The 17,363-nt window shown below is 43.8% G+C and overlaps 1 protein-coding gene across 5 annotated transcripts in view; it reads right to left on the bottom strand.

Annotated features, from left to right (window-relative positions):
* Window positions 1-17,363, bottom strand: part of TLCD4 (TLC domain containing 4) — a 101,644-nt gene that overhangs the window by 60,846 nt on the left and 23,435 nt on the right. For 2 of the 5 annotated variants that reach the window (XM_062191788.1, XM_062191787.1), the window contains exon 1: window positions 4,223-4,476. The exons of 1 other annotated variant lie outside the window; for it this stretch is intronic. The gene's annotated coding sequence lies outside the window, so the exon portion shown is untranslated. Of the gene's footprint in view, window positions 1-3,776; window positions 4,013-4,222; window positions 4,477-4,759; window positions 4,899-17,363 lie in introns of those variants that run through there. 2 more of the 5 variants (XM_062191791.1, XM_062191789.1) reach the window with 2 other exon arrangements.

The raw sequence follows: 17,363 nt of genomic DNA, 5'->3' as shown, positions 1-17,363 counted from the left end.
ACCAACTGGAATTAGCTCATACATGCAAGCTGCTGTTTCCTCCGCTTCCTCAAGAAGCCAGAGTTTGATGGTAGATGATGAAGTAGAAGTGGCGAGGAAGCCTTAATAGCCTAATCCTTTTATAAAACGGAATGCCAATACTTTCCCAATTTTCTGCAAGGCCAGTGGCCAACTTCCTAGTGAGTTTGATCAGCAAATGGGGTTTCAAAGGAACATTTTTCATCCACTTCTGCTCAAATTTCTACAAGCTGGAAGAGGAGATATGAGTATTCTGCACCACAAGCCTCTGCTCCTTGTCCAGCCTACGGAAGCGGACGTGACCTACATCCACCAGCCAATTTATTCTGCATCCATTTGTCTTCTCATTTAAACTACAAAGGAAAATCTGCTCCACAGAAATCTTCAAATCCAAGTTCACAGCTTCCACACTTCCTCTTTGCTTAAACCACTTTGAAGTAGATAGAACTGGTGGGTAGATGCTTTTTTTTTTTCTTTTTTGCATCTGCCCCATCTAGCTGTCTTTCATCTAGTGAGTCCGTCTTCCAACAGACACCAAATGAGTTCTTACAGCTCCGTTCTGTCCCCACCAAGACAGCTTACAATTAATTCTATGCCCCTCCCTCCTCCACGAGCAGCTCCAATGCAGCCTGCTGCTCTACAAACTATTTTTTCACACACTAGCTAAAGAAACCCAAAGAGTAGACTGTGATCCCCTGATAGGTTAAGAGTTTTTCAGAATACAAAATAGAAATAGAATAGAAATAGAAACTTGCTTTAGATACACACATACTTACTTATTTCCCGGGTCTCAATGTAAAAGTGCATTTCGCCCTGTTGTAACCCATAAATATTTGAAAACACTGCTTTAGACAAGCTTTTGTTCATCTAGTCAAACTCTCCCAAGATACTGGTCCCATTGTTCAGCAACTCCTTTCCTCCATGCAGGCTCAGGCTCTGAACAGACTTCCAGCTGTCTTCTCCATCGGCTATTTTCAAAAAAACCTTGGTGTTTTGCACTGATTCACAAGCTCCTCCTCAGGCATCCAGAGGACTGCCTTCTCCTTTGACAGCCCAAAGAAACACCCTTTGCTAGTCCTGCCTTGCTCTGCCTTCTCAGGCTTGGGATCTGCACATCTAACTGTCTGACCGAGAATAACAAGCCTCAGAACAGTGGGACTCCATTTCTTTGTGTGCTATCTTTGATCCCCAACAAGAAAAAAAAAATGCCACCAAAAGTCAATTCTCTTACAAAATTAGCCTCACTTTCATGAAATGCGTTCTCTGTTGTAACACCCCAGAGGCTGATGCCAGTGCCAGGTAAATACAGCTCATCCCTATCAGTTAAAGTCTGTTTCCCATCCTCAAGAACAGATGGCTGCCCCGCCTCCATCAGGCTATCTTCCCCTCACAAGCCAAAGGGAAGGGGGGAAAGTGCAAGAAGGTGGCTGCACACCCTGGGTGGCATCCTCTCCTCTCTCAAGGACAGGGGCACAAGCTGTCCAGCACAACGCGAGCCTCGGGCCTGCCCTCCCTTGTCCAAGTGCCCACAGTCCTCCCCCACACAATCCATTCATTATCTTCCACAACAGAAAAACTACAGTGTTCTGTATCTCAGTGTAGACTGTTGGCTCTCCTCTTCTCAGCCAACCGAGCATCTCACTTTTCAACCTTCCAAGAGCTCCTGGAGCTTGCAGGAGCGCTTAATCTGTAGGATATGGGCTGTTTGTTTGGAAAGCCAGGTTGAGGGGGAGGCAGACTGGGGTCTGAAGGGTTTCCTGTAACAAAGGTGAGGCCAGCTTTGGGAGAGGAAGATAAGCCCACGGAGCTCTGGAGACAGCTGGTAACTGCAGGCAACTGTGCTTGGCCATGAGGGGCAAGGAACACTCAGACAGAAAGGAAGAGAAGGTTTGGTCCAGCACCACCACATGGCAGGATTTGCCCTGAAGCTGCGCCACTCTTTTTTTTTTTTTTTTTTTTTTTTTTTTTGACAGGCAGAGTGGATAGTGAGAGAGAGGGACAGAGAGAAAGATCTTCCTTTTGCATTGGTTCACCCCGCAATGGCCCCTGTGGCCGGCACACCGCACTGATCCGGAAGGAGCCAGGTGCTTCTCCTGGTCTCCCATGGGGTGCAGGGCCCAAGGATGGGCCATCCTCCACTGCACTCCCGGGCCATAAGCAGAGAGCTGGCCTGGAAGAGGGGCAACGGGGACAGAATCTGGCGCCCCGACCAGGACTAGAACCCGGTGTGCCGGCACTGCAGGCAGAGGATTAGCCTATTGAGCCGTGGCATAGGCCCGCCACTCCCTTTTTGCAACCCAGCCTGTTCTCCCTTTTCCATTCAGGGATCCAGGGTTCCCCTTACAGTTTTGCTAGTTATCTAGCAACAGGAAGGGACCCCCACATCCCCTCCCTGCCAACTCTCCATTCCTCTCCCAGAACCCATACTGTCTCCTCTCCACACCTTTGCAGGAAACGCTCTTAATCAGCCTAGCACTGAGCTAGGTTTCTGACAGCTCACCTCCAGCTCCAAAGACTTCCCTGCTAATCAAATGACTCTTCCTCCAATGGAGATCTCAAAAAAAAAAGGAAGGTGACAGAGTGACTTGCATGCTCCTGGAGGGTCTGTTCCACAGACCTCAGCGAAGACTCAGCAAACTCAGAGTTCCCCACCCAGGTTCGGCCATTCCTGGTCACCACCAAGCACGTGGCTTTAGAAGCAAAAAGCTGTTAGTCCTTCCACCAGGGTCAAGAGAGTGTAAAGGGAAATGAACAGAAACAGAAAGCTAACCATGTAAACAAGAATGACTGACTGAGCAGCTGGATCCCAGGCACCCAGCCAAGACAGGTAAACCTCACGCAAGATCACACAGGAAAGGTCCCCACTCTGGAGTTGCAGGGGCAGGGAAAAACAAAACACTCTCAAAGCTATTTTCTGAATCACAGGAGCGGGGTGACAAATTCGCTAAAACCCAAGGTCCCTGCAGCCATTCTTTCAAATTGTCCAAGATGGTAGGAGTACATGTTTCTAACTCCGCGCCACCCATACAATTGAAGGAAGATGGAAGCACACACAGGAGAGGGGTGGGGGGCAAGTTCTCCACCTGATACACAGCACACTGAAAAGGGAACAAGGATCTGGTAACTGGCTACAGTAAAGTGAAGCTGCACTCCAATTTATACCAGGTGCTCTCACAGCAGCCTCCGGCTTGAAACCACCACCACCCAAGGGCCATTTGTCTCCACTCCACTTGTGACTGTAAAGACTTCACAAAAATGACAACTGTTTTCCTACTTGGCACGTCAGTCTTTTAACATCCACACAGATTCTTCCATCCCGTCCCCAAACTGGAATCTGCATTAGCTTCCACAGAGTCAAGGATCACTCTGTAATTTCATAACGCGCCACAACGTGCCACAACACTCAAGCGTGTACCATCAAGAAAATGCAGAGCAGCCAGTGTCTCCGAAATAAACTTGGTCAACGCACAGCGCTGCCAGAGAGGTTGTCCTCTCGTTTAGGGGGCAGTAGGAAAACGCTGACACCACGCAGCCCATTTCATGGCCGGGTACACGGAGGCACTGAGTTTCATAAACTTGCGAGGGGTGACAATGGTAGAGCTGGAAATAGAAACCGATTTCTCCCTGACTGTTCGCCCAAACCCTTTCCCACTAGACTCCAGCACTCGGTGGCTAAAAATGGGACCCACTTGAGAACTGCAAGGGTAAATAAAAGCCACTTGTTTGAGAGGGCAGCGGCGCGGGGGAAGGGGACTTACCCACTTGATGCGCCGGGTCGTGTGCGGGTCTCTTTAACAAGAATGCGCTCCCTGGACGCCCAAAGGCTTGCACCCACCCCGTTTGAGCTCAGACCCACGAGATGCTGCCAGACAGGACAGCTCAATCGCGTAGCCGGGAAACGCGAGTGGAACGCGGGGGCCTCGGGCCCGGGACACCACCTGCTCCGGAAGCACCGCTGGGGCCCGCCGGGCAGGGAGGATGCTGCGCCCGCCGCACACACCTGCTGGAGCCCGCCCCGGAGCCGGGCTGACACCCGCGTGCGGGACGCCCACCCAGCCTCCGGGAGCCGGAGCCCTCGGCCGCGCTAGGCCGGGGGCGGGAAGCCGCGGCGCCCCTTCCAGCCGGCTGCGCTCTAAGGCGCTGGGGAACCGTGGGGCAAAGCGAGCCCGCCCTCCTCCCCAAGCCCCCGGGCAAACGGCGTCACCTGTGCAGGGTCCCCGGGCGAGTCGCGCCCGGGCGGCGGCTGCGCCTGGCCGGGTAAGGGCGGCGGGTGGTTACAGGCGCCTGGTCATCCAGCCCGGCCCGAGGGCTGGCGCCGGCCAGAACCACCCCCACGAGATGCTCGCGGGAGCCAGGGAAGCCGCGGGCTCCGGGCCGCTTGGAGGAGCAGTGGCTGAGGCTTCAGCTACCGCCGCGGCCGCCGCGCCCGCCCGGACTGCGGGCTCGGGTTACCGCAGAGCGGCTCCTTAAAGGGACCGCGGCCGCTCGGGCTCCGGCTCCGGCTCCGCGCGGCTCCGACCCCCGGCCAAAGTGGGCGGGGCTGCGGGGCCGACCTTCGGGTGCTGGAACTTGAGTTCCGGAAAGGGCTCGAAATCGCGAACACCCGGGGTGGTGTGCAATGGGTTCCTGGAAGATCACCCTCTCCGGGGGTACAGCGTGCGGCCCCCGGACTTTCCTTCAGCAAGCAGCAAGCTCGCGCGTGGGGAGAGCTGTGAGAGTCAGCCCCCGCACCCGTCCGTACCTGGGCTCGCCACGTAACCAAAAACCTTTTTCGATCACGAATTTACATTCTTCTCTAAATGCCCAAATACTGTATAGAAGCACTGCCTGGTGTGATCATCAGAAACAAGATGAAAGGGCAACTGCTGCTTTTCCTGCCACGTCCGACATGGCCAAAGTCGAGCCCCGCCCCGTTCCCGTTTGGGGCTGCAGGTGCGTGTGTGAAAGAGGCGAGTTCTCTCTGGAGCAGCGTTGTCCGGAATCCCGGAAAATCACCCTCTGCTGTCGGGGTGTGGAAGTGGGACTTGGAAATTTTTTGGAGCTGGCTGAGTCCCAAAATGCCCAGCATATAAAGTTTGAAACGAAATACATCTTCTGACCTGTTACATACAGACTCGAAAAGCTATCAAGGGTTCTGGATCGAGCAGCTTGCATTGATTGCAATAAAAATAATGAAGAGGTATATTTATTTAGGCAATTATAATTCGCGAAGAGCAATCACAAGGCTTTTTTTTGTAAAGAGATGAATTCTAAATAAATAACTTGCAAATACCACCATTAATAATGCAAGACAGTTATTTGTAAGAAATATCCACGAGCCAGCGCTGAAACTCAGTGGGTTAAAGCCCTGGCCTGTATCACTGGCATCCCATATGTGCCTGGGTTCAAGTCCCCACTGCTCTACTTCTGATCCAACTTCCAGCTGATTGCCTGGGAAAGCAGTGGAAACTGGCCCAAGTGCTTGGGCCCCAGCACCTGTGTGGGAGACCTGGAAGAAGCTCCTGGTTCCTGGCTTCAGATCAGCTCAGCTCAGCTCAGAACATTGTGGCCAATTGGGGAGTGAACCAGTGGATGGAAGACCTCTCTCTCTCTGGCTATACCTCTCTCTCTAACTCTGTCTTCAAATAAATAAAATAAATCTTTTTAAAAAAGAAATACTCATAGGGCTAACATATTTGACCTTATATAAACATGCACACAAATATACACGTATCTGCTGCATATATGGACCACAAGATACACACACAGAAACCCTCACCCTCACACAACCTGCCCACTTTCAGGGGAAAGTAGTAGAACTGAAATCAGAACCTGGAATTCTGTCAGTGTGTTGGAGCAGCCCGACTTTAGCTCTCCATGCCTCTGAGAAGTGCAGTTTATTCATCTATTAGACAGAAATACTGATTCATGATTACCTCTGAAGACCCGCGTGCTGGCAAAAGGACCTCAGACCGACCTGGAAAAGACAAAGCCTAATCCTGCCATGAGCAGGGACAGAAGCCTGCATGCAGGCAGGCAGGGAGGGAGGTCTGACTGGCCCCAAGTGCTGTTCCCCTTTTCCTCCCCAAGATTCTCCAGGCATACCAGGACACCAGTGCTCTTTGACCACACTCTGTTTCATCATAGTTGCTTCATAATGTGCACGGTACCTGAAAACTTTGTTTTGCCCTATAGCTGCCTCCCCCACACACACACAGCTGTTTCATAACTCTGTGGGCCAGATGGTTGTGTGTGGACATTCATGAGGTCAGCCCAGAAAGCACAGTTCTCACCTCAGGACTCTGCACCAGGACTACCTCCCACGGCTCTCTCCTGTGCTTGTCTGGTGGCTGGCAGTTGTTCTGTTCTGTCCTGATAAATGCACTGTCATTATCTTTCATAGGCATAATTCTCTACCACCAGCAGCAGCACCAAGGCCAAGAAGCCCTCAGAAATCCACCATACCCTATGTCCTACTACATTCCTTCGTAGTAGGCCTCTCTAGAAATACCTCACTAAGTAAGCCCAATTGTTCTGAAATTAAACAGAATATAAGGGAATATTCCAAGGAAAGGTCTGAGGTATGAGAGGAATTCAATAAATAGTAATTGAATGTTGAAACTTAATTAGCACTCAGAGATCTTGGAAGGTTAAAGGGTTTATAAACTGTATATTTTTGAAAACTTTAATGGCATTTAATTTCTTGAAGCACATCCATTTCATTATGCACATTTAAATCCTTAATTATTCTTAACTTTGTTTTAGCAATATCCCCTTTTTCTCTTTTTAAGAATGCTTCCTTAAAATTCTATATTTATGAAATTTATCTGCATTTTAAATGTGAAGTATCAAGGCTGAATTGTACTTTTATATTTTTGTTCATTGAAGTAGTTCAAGAAAAGTTCAGAGAAATATTCATCCACAATTAAAAAGAGAAAAACTACAAAAACTACAAATGTTCCTGATGAATTTGTTTCCAGAATTCTTCCCTTTTTTTAAATGATTTATTTAATTGTTTGAAAGTCAGAGTTACAGAGAGAGGACAAGAAAAAGAGAGAAAGAGACAGAGAGAGATCTTCCATCTGCTGGGCCACTCCCCAGGTGGCCGCAACAGCCAAGACTGGGCCAGGCTGAATCCAGAAGTCAGGAGCTTATTCCTGGTCTCCCACACAGGAGCAGGGGCCCAAGGACCTGTGCCACCTTCCACTACTCTCCCAGGCCATCAGCAGGGAGCTGGATGGAAAGTGAAGCATCCAGGACACGAACCAGTTCCCATGTGGGATGCCGGCGTCACAGGCACCAGCTGTACCCATTACATCACAATACCAAGAATTCTTAAATTTCTAAATAGAGCCAATTACTTGAAAGCCAAAACCCAGAACTGCTTCTTTCTAAAGTAATAAGATAATTAAAGTGTTTTTTCAAAAGTGCCTTACTTCTCAACTATGCTGTTGGTGGAGATATAACTCAAATGATGCCAAACATTTTGATCAGAAAAGTTGATTCAATCAAAAAAGATTAATCCCAAGGATATACCTTTTCCTGTGTTGATAGTGTTAAGATATTACAAATTTTCAGGAGCTGGCATTGTGGCACACACCTGTGATGCTGGCATTCCTGTCAGAAACCCAGTTGGAGTTTCAGCTGCTCCGCTTCCAATCCAGCTCCCTGCTAATGTGCCTGGGAAGACAGCAGAGTAGGACCCCAGCATTGGGTTCCTACCACCCATGTGGGAGACCCAGATGGAGTTCCAGGCTCCTGTCTTCTGCCTGGCCCAGTCCCAGCCACTGCAGCCACATGTGGAGTGAAACAATAGAAGGAAGATCTCTTTCTCTCTCTCTGGGTCTCTCCCTTTATCTCTCTGTCATTCTGCCTTTCAAACACATTTTTTAAAATAACATTTTTTCTGTAAGGTTTTAGTCATATTTAAAACTACTTTAATATTTTTTCAAAGTTTTTCTGGAGAGAACTATTTTGGAATATTAACAACAGTTAATATTGCTGGGTGAAACTCTGGACATCGTTTCTGATTTTCTGTGACTCTTCCTGCAATGTGTGTGTATTGCTATTGTTTGTGCTTTTGGTTTTTGTTTGTTTTTTGTTTTTGTTTTTTGACAGGCAGAGTGGACAGTGAGAGAGAGAGAGAGACAGAGAGAAAGGTCTTCCTTTTGCCGTTGATTCACCCTCCAATGGCCACTGCGGCCAGCGCACCACGCTGATCCGAAGCCAGGAGCCAGGTGCTTCTCCTGGTCTCCCATGGGGTGCAGGGCCCAAGCACTTGGCCCATCCTCCACTGCCTTCCCGGGCCATAGCAGAGAGCTGGCCTGGAAGAGGGGCAACCGGGACAGAATCCGGCACCCCAACCGGGACTAGAACCCGGTGTGCCGGCGCCACAAGGCAGAGGATTAGCCTGTTGAGCCATGGCGCCGGCCTGTGCTTTTGTTTTTAATGACAATAATAGACATGAGTGAACATTCACATGGTACTTATAAGCTTATAACAAAAACCACCCATGGGTTTTCTCAGCCCCTCCCCCACTTTTCCTCACCTATCTATATCCTGTGTTCCATATACAACTCTGCTGCGGAGTCTTCATTTCCTAAATGACATACCGACGTGCCTTGATTTTCAGTGTCGGCATTATTCACTGTCATCTCATCATGGCATTTCAGCATTCAGCTCTTTACACATCACTGCCACCACCCCTTGGCCTTCATCCTTCCTCCAACAAAGCCACTCAGATCAGTAGTTAGGGTTTATATCATGGTGATAACATAAATATAATGCATTTTTAATAAAGTAATGTCTCATGATAACATTCTTCTTGAAAATGTCCTGTTCTGGGGGCCAGTGCTGTGGCATAGTAGATTAAGCCTCTGCCTGTGGCACTGACATTCCATGTAGGTGCCAGTTCAAGTACCTGCTGCTCTACTTCTGATCCAGTTCCCTGCTAATGGAAGATGGCCCAAGTGCTTGGGCCCCTGCACCTACATGGGAGACCCAGAAGAAGCTCCTGGTTCCTGGCTTTGGATCAGCCCAGCTCCAGCTGTCGTGGCCATCTGGGGAATGAACCACTGGATAGAAGACCTCTTTCTCTGTTTCTCCCTCTCTTTGTCTATAACTCTGCCTCTCAAATAAATAAATAAATATTAAAAAAGAAAGAAAGAAGAAAACATTCTTTTGTTCCTAGAGTTAACAGTAGTCTTGCTTTTTTACATTAAAAAAAAATCTAACCTAAAATATTTATCCAAAAGCATCAAGACTTTTTTTCAGATGCCCACCAATGTTATCTTCCAACGCTCAAACACATGACTTTCAATTTGCTTTCTTATTTTGCTGAAACAAATTCCAGTAGCTTACACAGGAGGGGTGTATATGGGATAAAATTTTCGAGTATTGCGTATCTGAAAATGTCTTTATTCTGTTTATATTCCTGCTTGATAACTTAGAGTGGTTGAAAAATCATTTTCCCTCAGCATTTTAAAAGTATTCTTTCACTCTTTTACTTCCAGTGTTACTATTGAAACATTTAATGCCTTTCTCGTTTAAAAAAATTTTTGGATTTATTTATTTATTTGAAAGGCAGAGTGAAAGAGAGAGGGAGAGACACACAGAGACAGATACCTTCCATCTACCTGCTCACTCGCCAAATGGCTGCAATGGCCAGGACTGGGCCAGGCAGAAGCCTGACAATCCATTCTGGTCTCCCATCTGGGTACAAGGGCCTAAATACTTAGGTCATCTTCTGCTGCCAGGCACATTAACAGGGAGCTGGATCAGAAGTGCACTAGCCAGAACTGGAACTAGTATCCATACAGGATTCCAGCATCGAAGGCTGCAGCTTAACCCACTGCACCACAATGCCGATCCTTCTAAAGCCTTTTTAGCTCCCACTCTGTATCTAGTCTGTTTTTCTTTCCAGAATATTTTCATTATACCTACTAGCCTGGAATTACATGATGATGTGTCTTAGAATGGGTCCTTTTATTAGTAATTGTGCTGTACATTAAGGGGGCCTTTTGATTTTATCTGCAAATTGATTTTTATTATTTCTCTATTAATTTCCTCCCTTCCATTTTCTTTGTTCATACTTTGTGAGTTCTTCTTAGTAGGATACTGAAACATCTATATCATTCTCTAAATTTATTGTCTTTTTACCTGTTGATTATGTCTGCTTCTACCTTTTGTGTTATCTGAGATACAGGTACAAAAAGCAGGGTGTGGTGAGGCAGGGTTGATTTCTCTGCCCCGAGGGTCATGTGGCAATATCTAGAGATATTTTTGGCTTTCACTACAGGGAAGTGGGGTTGCGCTGGCATCTAATGAATAGAGGCCAAGGATGCTGTCAATCATCTTACACACAGAACAGCCTCCCACAACAAAGAATCTCCAGCTCCAAATGTCAATAATGCCAAGATTAAAAAATCCTGGATCAGGAAAATTTCTTAAATTCATCTTCTAATTTTATACTCAGTTTTTATTTCAAACACAGTTTTTATTCCCAAGTGCTCTTTTCCATTTTCTGGCTAATCCCCCCTCCTTTTTTTTTTTTTTTTTTTAAATAGGAACTCTTTATCAAAGAATACATTTTCTCCAAAGAGGTAACTTTCAACTTCACAGAGAAATAGCATCACTAACGGCACCATTAGAGTGGAATGCACCAGTTCAGTTGTCTGTCTGTGGTGGGGAGGGCACCCAGGGGTCCAACAGGTCAGTGAACAACTTGGAGGCAATCCTCCTTGCTCAACCTTACACCCACTCCCCGTCGCCAGCTTGCACAGTGCACTGCAACACTAAGTGCCTCTCCCATCCAAGCACTTCAGTTAGCCCCTTAGCCAAGTCGAATATCACTACTTCATCTGATTTCTGGATTCCGTAATTTATTGAAAGCTGTAGACAGTGCACACTTAAACAAGGAAGAAAAAAATGTCAAAAAAAAGTTTAATGAAGCAAATTTTCTCAATGAGTTGCTAGTTGTCAAAATTTTTAATACACTAATTAGAATCAATTGTACTCATTTTCCTTGTGGCTTTCTTGCAAACCTCTATGTTTCTTTTTTTTTTTTTTAAATAAAGATGTATTTATTTATTTGAAAGGCAGAGTTTATAGAGAGAAGGAGAGAGATCCTGTATGGCTGAGCTGGGCCGGGCTAAGTCAGGTCTCTCACTTGGGTGCTGAGGCCCAAGTGTTTGGGCCATCTTCTGCAGCTTTCCCAGGTGTATTAGCAGGGAACTGCATCAGAAGTAGAGCAGCCAGTTTTCGAACTGGTGCCCATATGAGATGCCAGTGTTGCAGGTAGTGGCTTTACCCACTGCACCACAATGACAGCTCCTATTTTAAGTATTTGGAAGGCAGAGTTACAGAGAGGAAGAGAGATAGAGAAAGAGAGAGATCTTCCATCCACTCGTTTATTCCCCAAATGACCACAATGGCCAAGGCTAGGCCAGACTAAAGCCAGGAGCCAGGAGCTTCATTCAGGTCCCCCACGTGGGTGCAGGGGCCATCTTCTGCAGCTTTCTGAGGCATATCAACAGGGAGCTGGATTGGAAGTCAATGCCGGCATTGCAGGTGGTAGCTTAAACTACTGTGCACAGCACCATTCCCTGCAAACCTTTCTACACCATCATTTTAGTGCCATTTGGGAAAGGATAAGTGATAAACATTATGATCATTTCGTGATATTTAAATAGCAAAGTATTACTTTTGTATTACAAAAAGAATTAAAAAAAAAAAACAGGAAGGGATCCAGAAAAGAAGAAAAGAAAGAACACAGTTCTACTTTTAATAAATTTCTAAGTTTTTTTAATTGTACCAAAATGTTATCATGGATTTATTTTAAAAATTATGAATTAATTAAAAGTTGATGTTACCTGTCACCAGTTTACATACTTATAAATACTTTCTAATATCTTTCTTGCATATACTTCGAGGTTTTGAACAACAAAATGAGTTAAAACAGAAAATATTATTTTGTAACTACTCTGATCTTTCTATTCAATGGATCTACCATAACATACTTCACCAACCCTTTATTGTTGAACATTTAGAGATCTTATGTTGGACCAAATCAGTTATTTAGCTCAGACAAAATAGTAATGTCTTACTAAAAATTAATTTGAAGATTCAAAGCTTCAAATTTAATAGGAAAACACTAGCAGATTGTATTGACAAAGGGGATGCCCATTCTTCCACTACTAATCTAAACTGGTACTGGGAGTTATCAGTCAAGAGAACTAGATGCAAGAGAGAAAGCGAAGAAATAACTATTAGAAAAAGAGTGTAAAACTGTCAGTATTTATGGGTAATGTGATCATATGTCTGAAAAATTACTGAAACATATAGATTTTAAATTAACATATATAAACACATATATATCAAAGAAAACCAATGGGAAAATATATATGTAAAATAGAAAATTAAGAATGAGAGCAGGATATAAAATAAATTTTCCAAAACTATATGCTATATGTATGTTTATATATGTGTATATACACAATACTTCCTTGCCAAATAAAAGACCCCACTTATAATTGAAACAAAAAGTGCCTAGCAATAAATTTAATAAGTAATATGCAAAACTTAAATGAGGAAAATTTTAAAACATACCTGCAGGACCAAAAAGTAGACTTGAACAAATGAAAAGCCAGACCTTGTTCTTGGATAAAGTCAATGTATGTCAATTCTTCCTAAATTTTAATTTCTAAATTTATTGCAACCAGAATGAAAATACTAAGGCCATGTTCTGGAATAGGAGAAGCTGATTTTATGGAAAGATAAATAAGCAAGAACGATCAGGTCAAGAAGGAAAGTGTAACTTTCTATATATTAAAAATAATATAGAACCTGTCTAATGAAATACTTTGTGGTTTCCATAGGAATAGATAAAATGATGGAATTGGATTGGAAGTCCAGAAATAGACCCAAATAAGCACAAGTTCAAATCAGCAGAATAAGAAGGACTTGGTAAAAAGGGAATATCATTGAGGCCAGCGCTGTGGTACAGAAAGTTAAGCCTCTTGCCTGCCATGTCAGCATTCCATGTGGGCATCGGTTTGAGTCCCACCTGCTCTACTTCTGATCCAGCTCCCTGCTATTGCACATGGAAAAGCAGTGGAAGATGGCCCAAGTCCTTGGGCCCCTGACTCATGTGAGAGACTTGGAAGAAGCTCCTGGGACCTGGCGTCAGCCTGGCCCAGCCTCAGCCATTGTAGCCATTTGGGGAGTGAACCAGCAGATGGAAGATCTAGCCCTATCTCTCTGCTTCATTCTCTCTCCTTCTCTCTGTATCTCTGTCTTTCAAATAAATAAATAAGTAATTTTTTTTAGAAAAGAATATCATCTGGAAAAAATAGAGTTAAGTATATATCTCATACAGTACATTAGGATAAATTCCAAATGCGTCAAAGATTTAAGTATAAAATACAAAGGCAAAAATGCACTATAAGAAAATATGGGTGAATTTTCTTCTTACCTTGGAATGGGAAGGCCTTTCTAATTGTGACTCAAAATCTAGAACTCATAAAAGTTTAATAAACCTTACTAATCAAAAATTTAAAACTACTACATAGCAAAATATAACTAAAACATAAGAAAAGTAGAAGCACAAACTAAAAATGGGAAAAAAGTATTTGATATTCAAATCACAGATAAAAGGCTAACCTCCTTAATATATGAGAAGCTTTTAGAAATCATGTAAAAAAAGACCAGCCACTCAAAAGAAAATAGGAGCATTAAAAGATGTCACAGAATAAAATATATGGGGCAGGCATTTAGCCTAGTGTTAAGAAGTCCATTAAGATATGACTAGTGCTCAAACAGTATTTGGCACTTTGTGTTCTGTGTGGGGGCAAACTGATGAAATCTTTACTTAATATATACTAAATTGATCTTCTGTATATAATCAAAAATGAATCTTGATGTGAATGGAATGGGAGAGGGAGCGGGAGATGGGAGGGTTGCGGGTGGGAGGGAAGTTATGGGGGGGGGGGGCATTGTAATCCATAAACTGTACTTTGGAAATTATATCTACTAAATAAAAGTTAAAAAAAAAAGTCCATTAAAACACTCACATCCCTTATTGGAGTATCTAGGTGTGGTTCCCAGCTCCAGCTCCTGACTCCAGCTTCCTGCTCATGTAGACCCCGGGAAGCAACAGTGGTAGTTCACTGGGAGACCTGATTTGAGAGCCCAGCTTTGGTCCTGCCAAGTCTTGGCCATTGTGGGAATTTGGGGAATGAACCAGCAGATGAGAGCTTGCTCTCTCTCTCTCTTTCTCTCTCTCTCTCTCTCTCTCTCTCTCTCTCTGGTTCTCAGATAAATACATTGGGAGGCCTATGTTGTCATGCATCAGGTTAAGCCACCACTTGGGATACCAGACTCCGATCCAGCTTCCTACTAATGTGCCTGGGAAGGGTTAGCTGAGCTTGGCCCAAGTACCTGAGCCCCTGTAGCCCACATGGGAGACTAGGATGGAGTTCCTGGTTCCTGGCTCAGCCTGAACCAGATCTGGCTGTTGCAGCCATCTGGGGAGTGAACCAACGGATAGAAGATCTGTGTCTCCCTCCGTCTCTCCCTCCCTCTCTGAAGCTTACCTTTCAAATAAATAAATAGTTTTTAATTAATTAATTAATTAGTTTTTAAAATATATAAATTACCCTTATACATTATAAATGACCCTCATTCATAAAAGGCATTCAAGTTAAAATCAACCAATTTCATCCCATGAACAGATTGTTATTCCACATTACACTACTCTCTAATTCTGAGGCATTCATGTCTCACTATGGTCTTTTCAGACTTATTCTAACCACTCTAATTTTTTTAAAAAGTGACATTTATGAAAGCTATCCTTTTTTAAAAAAAATTCTATGTCCAAAATACTTTGTTAGTAAGGCACATTACTTTAGATGGAATGTTATTTATTAACACGTAAAATGTATGTTTACCATTTTGAAACATCTTGGAGAAACAGTGCACAAAGATGAAAAAAATTAGAATAATATGATCCCTATCCTATTCTGAATAACAAATATGCTTTTAAAATCATAAAATTAGAGATGAACTATTCATAAGTAATGTTCATAGAGCTTATAAACACAATTTTATAATTTAGAAATATTCCCTAGTATAAACATCCCCTTCTTCACCACCATCCTCTACTAAATTTATTCAATTCCAAAATAATCAATTTTTGTAGTGATATAAATTAAGTACTTCACTAATTATATAGACGAGGTACTATCCTAAATATAACAAAAGAAAATGAGTAATTTTTATTACAGAATCTCTTTACCATTCAAAGACATTATCTCTGTTATACATTATTTTTCCCAATCAAAATGTCACTACAGCTACTATTCATGCAATAGTCTTACTATAATAAATCACCCTATACATCTGAATCATGTTCATCATCAGATCCCTGCTTTAGATGCTCTATATGAGAAGTCAGAAGCATCAAGAATAATTTTTTAAAAATATTATTTGAGAGACAGAGACACATACACTGGTTTACTCCCCAAATGCCTGTTGTGGTCAGGGTTGGTCCAGGCTGAAGACAGGAATTGTGAGATGGGAACCCAGCCCAGGAGTCTTAAGTGGGTAGCAGGGACCCAACTACTTGAGAGATTACCTGCAGCCTCTCAGGGTCTGCATTTTCAGGAAGCTAGACTCAGGAACCAGAGCAGGCTCATGAAACCAAGTACCCCAACAAGGAATGCAGGCGTCTTAGCCAGCATTTTAACTGCTAGGCTAAATACCTGCCCCAAGAATAGCTACTATTTATATAGAAAATGTATATTATGTATTCAGATCTCCCTCTTGATCCTTGGGCCTGTATTCTGTTCATTTTAGTAAAAACAAAATATTTTTGCCCATTAGCAAGTAATAGTTTTGAGAAATTACCCATGGACATCTCTTTTCAAAACATTTTTGCTATACTAATATCTTTAAAGAGTTATTTATTTATTTGAAAGAGTGACAGAGAGAGAGGGAGAGACAGGGAGAAGGAGATTGTTCATCTACTGGTTCACACCCCAAAAGCCTGCAATAGCTGGGGCCTAGCTGGGCAGAAATCAAGAAACTAGAGCTCTACCTAGGTGTCCCACATGGGTGGTGGGAATCAAATATTTGGACCATCATTTGCCTCCTCCCACATGAATTAACATGAAGCTGAATTGGAAATGACAGCAGGATTTGACCCCAAGCACCCTGATATGATTGAGGATTTTCCAAGCAGTGGCTTAACCAGCTGCACCACAATGCCTGCCCTAATTTGAAGGAGACTATCTGTTTTTAGTGAAAAAGGTATTACTTATAGGGATTTATTTTCTACAAAGAAAGGTATGGTTCCAGTAGGAACCATAACATTTTAAAATTTTCCTTGGTAGAAAACACAAGATGAGAGATAACTTTGGGGCACACGTGTCAAAACTAATGGTTAAGAAACCCACATTCCCGGAGGCCACTGTAGTATACTGAGAAAAGCTGCTGCCTGCCTCCACTGGCATATGGGCCCCAGTTCGTGTCCCTGTTCCTCCACTTCTAATCCAGCTCCCTGTTAATGGCCTGGGTAAAGCAGCAGAAGAGCACCAAGTGTCTGGGGCCTTGCCACCCACACGGGAGACCTAGACAAAGCTCCTGACTGCTGGCTTCGGCCTGGCCCAGCCCTGGCCATTGTGGCCATTTGGAGAGTGAACCAGCAGACGGACGATCTTTGTTTCTCTCTCTCTGTCTCTCCCTCTAACTTGACTTCTAAATAAATAAATAAATGTTTAAAGAAAGAAGACGCCCACATCCCAAATCAGAGTCCCTGAGTTCAATTCTTGGCTTTGGCTCCTGACTCCAGCTTCCTGCTAATGGAAGTCAGTGATAACTGAAGGAATTTTTATGTTCCTTCCACCAGTGTGGGAATCCTGGATGGTGTCCAACCTCCTGGCTGTGGCCCTGACCCAGACCTGGCTGCAGTGGACACTGGGAAGTGAACCAGTGGATAAGTTTTCTCTGTATGTCTTGTATCTTTATTTCTCTATTTCTCAAGTAAATAAAAATTTTCAAAATCACTTTTGAAATACTGTTAATAATGTCCTCATACTTTGTCAAATACATGCCAAAAAAATTAGGACCCTAAAATGCTAACATAATATAATAGCCAGAAAGGAGGGGAAAATGGATTGTAGAGTAAGGAAAAATTTTAACTATTGACCTGCTTATGCATAACAGAAACTATAACATGATGGAAAGGATCAGGAAACATCAGGGTCAGGAAATTAAACTTAGTCCATTGATTATTTTTCTAATTAAAGACAAATAAAGAATTTCACAAATATACCTAATTCAAATGAATTAGAGATGAATGTCAGAATGAT

This window comes from Lepus europaeus, chromosome 5 (genome assembly GCF_033115175.1).
Source record: "Lepus europaeus isolate LE1 chromosome 5, mLepTim1.pri, whole genome shotgun sequence".
Classification (NCBI taxonomy): domain Eukaryota; kingdom Metazoa; phylum Chordata; class Mammalia; order Lagomorpha; family Leporidae; genus Lepus; species Lepus europaeus.
This window is presented reverse-complemented; position numbering and strand designations above follow the sequence as displayed.